This window comes from Pleurodeles waltl, chromosome 1_2 (assembly GCF_031143425.1).
Source record: "Pleurodeles waltl isolate 20211129_DDA chromosome 1_2, aPleWal1.hap1.20221129, whole genome shotgun sequence".
In the NCBI taxonomy this organism is placed as follows: Eukaryota; Metazoa; Chordata; class Amphibia; order Caudata; family Salamandridae; genus Pleurodeles; species Pleurodeles waltl.
In genome coordinates this window covers 156,996,219-157,002,311 of record NC_090437.1, presented here as the reverse complement: position 1 = coordinate 157,002,311, position 6,093 = coordinate 156,996,219, and positions in this window count along the sequence as shown.

Below are 6,093 nucleotides of genomic sequence, written 5' to 3'. Positions count from 1 at the left end.
TATTAGACCAAACACAACATGTCAGTAATACCCTGCTTCACAAGCAGTTGTCAGAACAATACTCAGTACTGTGCAAAAGTCAGCAGTAACCACATGAAACATATAGGTTACATGTTATTCTGCAACATAAGCAGTAGTCAGGAAAACAATATCACTAGAAATGTACATATCATGAAATACACATGTCACCTACAAGGTCAAACAGCACCATGAATATACACATAGCAATCATATTTCACAAAAATCACCTTAGCATCAACACTACACATATCATGGAAAACATAGGTTGCCAACAAGGTCAAAACAGTATCCTGAAATGTACAGTAAACTTTACCCTGTGCAAATGTAATTGGAATAACAGGAATGCCCAGAACCATGAAGCATTCCCTGCTTTCTCATAGGCCAAGTCCCTGAGGACAGATGAGGAGACTCCTGTGCTCCTTCAACGCACAGGGGGGGTCCCAAAGCCAACTTTGTGGGGACTGGGCCTCCGTGGAGGTCTCCCTCCCGCCCAGCAAGCTGTCCGATCATGGGCCAGGGAGGGGATGACTCGCACCCCCTCCTATCCCCCAGGGAAGCCTCTCCCCTCTCACAAGAAGAACTGCCAAGAAGGGGAAAAAATTGTCACAATGGGCCCTGGAGGCCACGACCGGCTATTGTGGGGGCAAGGATGACATGAAAACTTCAATGAACGTTTTCGAGTGTTCACACTCCTGTCGCAGCGACCGGGGAAGAAGGACTTACTCCTGCCTGCCTGTGTCCTGCTCCTCGAGTGCCTCCTTCTCGGCTGAGGTCACCAAACACACACTCTTTGCCGGTCAGAGCCTCAGATGAGGCTTCCTTGCTGCCCAGTAAGAGGAGAGAAGCTCTTGCAGCCTTTCACGCCTCAGTGACCCATGCATCTCCCCCCAAGCGTGCTACACCAGGGTTGCGGAACCTGGGGGGTCCAGGGAGCAGGAGGGACCTCTGATGAGGTCTCTCTCACTCCTGGGGCTGCTCCTCCATAAACACACCCGCCCACACCCGATCTGGTGCACAAGTGTTTTTCGAATGCACAGGACGCCGCTGTGAATTCTGCCCAATAGTTGGTTCTTATCTGTGCCCCGGGGGCACTCCTTACAGTGCTCCAGTCCCAAGGGGCACAACATAAAGCCTGCTCCAATGCACTAGCCCCGCCCAGGTTGCTGCAGTGAATTTTCACTCATAAACAGCGGAGCACCTCCAGACGCGCTCTGAGGCCCAGAATCAAATTGCTCAGACAGCGCTATAAATATTCCTGCGCAAAGCGCTTGAAATGCACTATCAGCATCCAGGGAAGCGCTCAGAATGCACTTTCCTCATCTACAACTAAGCGCTCCTCTGGCACCACCTCAACGCAGGGCAAAAGTTTGCAGGGGAGCAGGGGGCACACCACCCAGCCCTTGGAGACGATGAAAAGGAGCACAGGGTGACAGGGCCCAAACAAAAAGACCAGCACAATGGGTTGCAAGCAGCAGCAGTTCCTCCTACTGACCCAGCAGGTCACAGGTCAGCGCAACAGTCCAATGTGGTTCCTGGTGAGTCCCTCCCGCAGCATCCTGTGTCCAAGTTGATAGTTCAAAAGTGTCTCTTTCAACATGGGGAAAATGCCCTTTACTTATACTCAGTTTTGCACATGCTTTCAAAAAGGAGGGAGAAGACTGAAGGACCTGAAGAAGGCAGATGTTCCAACTGGTTCTAGAAGAGTCCCCTCTCTCCTCCAGCACAGGCTCCAGACATCAGTTGGGGGTAAACAAGCCCTTTGTGTGAAGTCAGGGCACAGCCTTTACAAATGCAGGTGTACCCCGCTCTCCTTCTCTCAGCCCAGGAAGACCCTTCAATATGCAGCTGCAACTCTGTGACATCTCCACCCTCCCTGTGTACAGGCTTTCCGAAAAGTATGCACTAAGCTGTCACTCCAGACATGGATTGGAGTGAAGCTGAAAAACACCAGTCATGAGTGCAGAGAAAAGCTCACTTTCTAAAAGTGGCATTTCTATAACGCTAATAAAAAATCCACCTACAACAGTAAGCAGCATTTTTCATTACCATTACGACCATACCAAACATGCCTATGCTACCCCTCATAGATCAGACAATACCCTCTAGACATAAGGCAGGGCATTTCTAATGCACTCCTATGAGCAACGCAACACTCACACAACCAACCAAGACCTCTTTCATGCCATTGAAACATTTGTACGAAAAGGGATGCTCCCACACCTCGTGTATGTAACTATCTCCCAGCCTTTCATATCTGCCTATTAGAATGTGTTTCAAGCAGGATGTGAATTGAAGTGTTGAAATAGGCAGATTAATAAACCTGTGTTTCAACCATTCAGCAGATGGTATTTCAGCCACAGTAAAAAGCAAATTTTCTAATTTCTCGATGTTTGGCATGACATGAGTCGCCTCCTTCTTAGCCATTATTTGTTGTTGTCACGTTAAATTGAATGTTGAAAATATATCCCTTGCGCTAACATGTTCCCAGGGAATGTGACCTGCTTTCAATGATGGTAGTGTCCAACCTAACTGCATAATGGACCTTAGCTGACTCTGTCCATGATGTAAAGATGAAATGTCACTCTGTACAATGTTGTTTAAAGTGTATATCTGGTCAGACAAGGTGTTAATCCCATTATCTACAACAGTTAATGCTTTCTGTAAATTTTCCTGATCTATTTGCCTTAACCGGGCAACAGCTTCTTGTTGGGAAAGTTTCCACATTTCATTATATAATGCATATAAGAAGCGCTTTCTGTGTTTTCTTACGGGCCTAACAGGAAATCCTGCAAATCTGTATTGTTAGACAGGAGACTGAGGTGTTCTTTCACAGCATCTAGTGAGGAACTTTTCAACCATTGCTGACATAGTTTCCCTAAAGTATATATTGTCACTATACCAGAGTGTTCCGATGACACAAAGCAAGGGTCTGGCCTATTTGTCCTAAAAACCCCTTTGGAGTTTAGGAAAAGTGTATGGCACCCATTGGTGCCTACCGGCCACAATAACCACCCACCCGGACGTGAAAGTGATGTGTTAAATGTTACATTCTGGACCCACTCATCGAGCTGATCTTCAGATGCATTTATATACTTTTGCCATTTATAAAATTTTGCAGAGGAGGATACTGGGCGCATTCAAATTCTTAATTTTTGCCAAGCCTAAACAACTTGTTGTTGTACAGCTTCATTAAAAAATATATTTTGAACAGGTATCAAGCATGCTCTAAATAAAGCTATCTTCCCCTTCATGGCCAATTTTGAGTTCCCCACACACTTTTCAAGTCTATCGACTTCAACCAATATTCACACCTTCTATAGCTAACCGGGAAACAAAGGAATCAAAATAAATAAATTTTGTAACACGCATTAAATCGTGTTGACTTTCCATTACTGGCAATTTATAATAATAAGACTCAGCATTTTTAACATTGTGCCCAGAAAAATATGCCAACTTTTCAATGTATGTTTTGGAACTCCCCACTGGCGGAGTCAGACAGTGCTCCCACTGTGCATAATTAAAAATAGTCTTTGGGGTACTTGCTCTGTGATTAAAATGATGTCCATAATAATTATAACAGAACACATCACCATAATTTTCTTTGGATTGATAAACATCTTTACTTTCAAATACAGTAAAATAATGCAGATCAGACATCATAGAACCAACTGTTGTCACCTCCCAACCATCAGGAACTACTCAGGGTGTAATGACATTGTTCATGGAAAGTTTGAATACATGTGGAAATTGAATGACCTCTGCCGGGCCATATATATCGTAAATATTGTTTCCCTAAACTATATATTGTCACTATACCCGAGTGTTCCGATGACACATAGTGAGGGTCTGGCCTATTTGTTCTAAAAACCCCTTTGGAGTTTAGGAAACGTGTATGGCACCCATTGGTGCCTACCGGCCACAATAACCACCCACCCGCCCGGACGTGAAAGTGATGTGTTAAATGTTCCATTCTGGACCCACTCATCGAGCTGATCTTCATATGCATTTATATACTTTTGCCATTTATAAAATTTTGCAGAGGAGGAATACTAGGCGTATTAAAATTCTTAATTTTTGCCAAGCCTAAACAACTTGTCTATTGTACAGCTTCATTTAAAAATACAATTTGAACAGGTATCAGGCATGCTCTAAATAAAGCTATCTTCCCCTTACTGGCCAATGTTGAGTTCCCCACACACTTTTCAAGTCTATCGACTTCAACCAATATTCATAGCCTTCTATAGCTAACCAGGAAACAAAGGAATCAAAATAAATCAATTTTGTATCACCCATTAAATCATGTTGACTTTCCATTACTGGCTATTTATAATAATACGACTCAGCATTTTTAACATTGTGCCCAGAAAAATATGCCAACTTTTCAATGTATGTTTTGGAACTCCACACTGGCGGAGTCAGACAGTGTTCCCACTGTGTATAATTAAAAATAGTCTTTGGGGTACTTGCTCTGTGATTAAAATGATGTCCCTAATAATTATAACAGAACACATCACCATAATTTTCTTTGGATTGATAAACATTCTTACTTTCAAATACAGTAAAATAATGCAGATCAAACATCATAGAATCAACTGTTTTCACATTCCAACCATCAGAAACTACTCAGGGTGTCATGACATTGTTCATGGAAAGTTTGAATACATGTGGAATTTGAATGACCTCTGTCAGGCCAAATATATAAAATAATACTTTGTCCTAAACAATCCCATCAGGAATTGGTATTGCGGAAATGTTCACTAGTGTCACAGTGTCCTTTCCTTGGGATCTACACATCGCTGAACAAAAGTCCCACCTTCCGGCGTCACCAACTCAGAAAGCTATTATAGCACAGAGCTATGGTGAAGCCAGTCGGGGGGGAAGGGAATTAGGGTAGGGAAAAGCGTTGAGAGAGATCTGAAAAGAAAAAGGTTAGAACAAATATGCATTTACTCATTCATAGAATTGCAACTTATCAAATAGACTCTTGACTAAATGTGTCTCCGAGATATCAGATGGAGACCCCTTTTGAAATGAGGGCAAAGCCCCTTCTATGAAACATGGAACAAGAATAAACTACGACCTCAATAACAAGAGCTATCAAGAGCTTTGGACTATGATTACACTCAGAATATCAATCCTGTAACATCTCTGCATTCACAACATAAACCTTTGATCATGACCTAGAAAATCTCAAAGAATTTAATATGCTTTTCACATCTTAACCTTTTCAAAGAACAATGAAAACTATGATTTGCTTATCTCCAAAAATACTTTCACATTCACAACTATAAAGACCGAAAAGTTTTTAATCATTGAACTTGAAGTGCTTTACTTATAATACCAGGAAGTGCTTTTACTTGTCTTACCTTAAAGCGCTATGCTCATTATATTAAGGGGGCGCTTTTACTCAAGTGGCCTAAATCACTTTGATTGTTGTGCCAAGAACCTTTTACTCCTGTGAATTGAAGCACTTTGATTGTCGTGCCAAGAGCGCTTTACACCTATAAACTGAAGCACTTGAATTGTCGTGCCAAGAGCGCTTTACACCTGTGAACTGAAGTGCTTCAATTGCCGTGCCAAGAGTGCTTTACACCTGTGAACTGAAGCGCTTAAATTGTCATGCCAATAACGCTTTACATCTGTGAACTGAAGCGCTTCAATTGCCGTGCCATGAGCGCTTTATATCTGTGAACTGAAGCGCATGAATTGTTGTGCCAAGAGCGCTTTACATCTGTGAATGGAAACGCTTGAATTGCCATGCCAAGAGCGATTTACACCTGTGAACTGAAGTGCTTGAATTGTCATGCCAAGAGCGCTTTACACCTGTGAACTGAAGCGCTTGAATTGCCGTGCCAAGAGCGCTTTACATCTGTGAACTGAAGCGCTTGAATTGCCGTGCCAAGAGCGCTTTACATCTGTGAACTGAAGCGATTGAATTGTCGTGCCAAGAGCGCTTTACATCTGTGAACTGAAGTGCCTTTGATCGTTGCGCAAGGCCGCTGTGCTCTAGAAACTGAAAACGCTTTGCTCGTTATGCTAAGGGGCGCGTTGCCTTTTGGAAGTAATGACTTC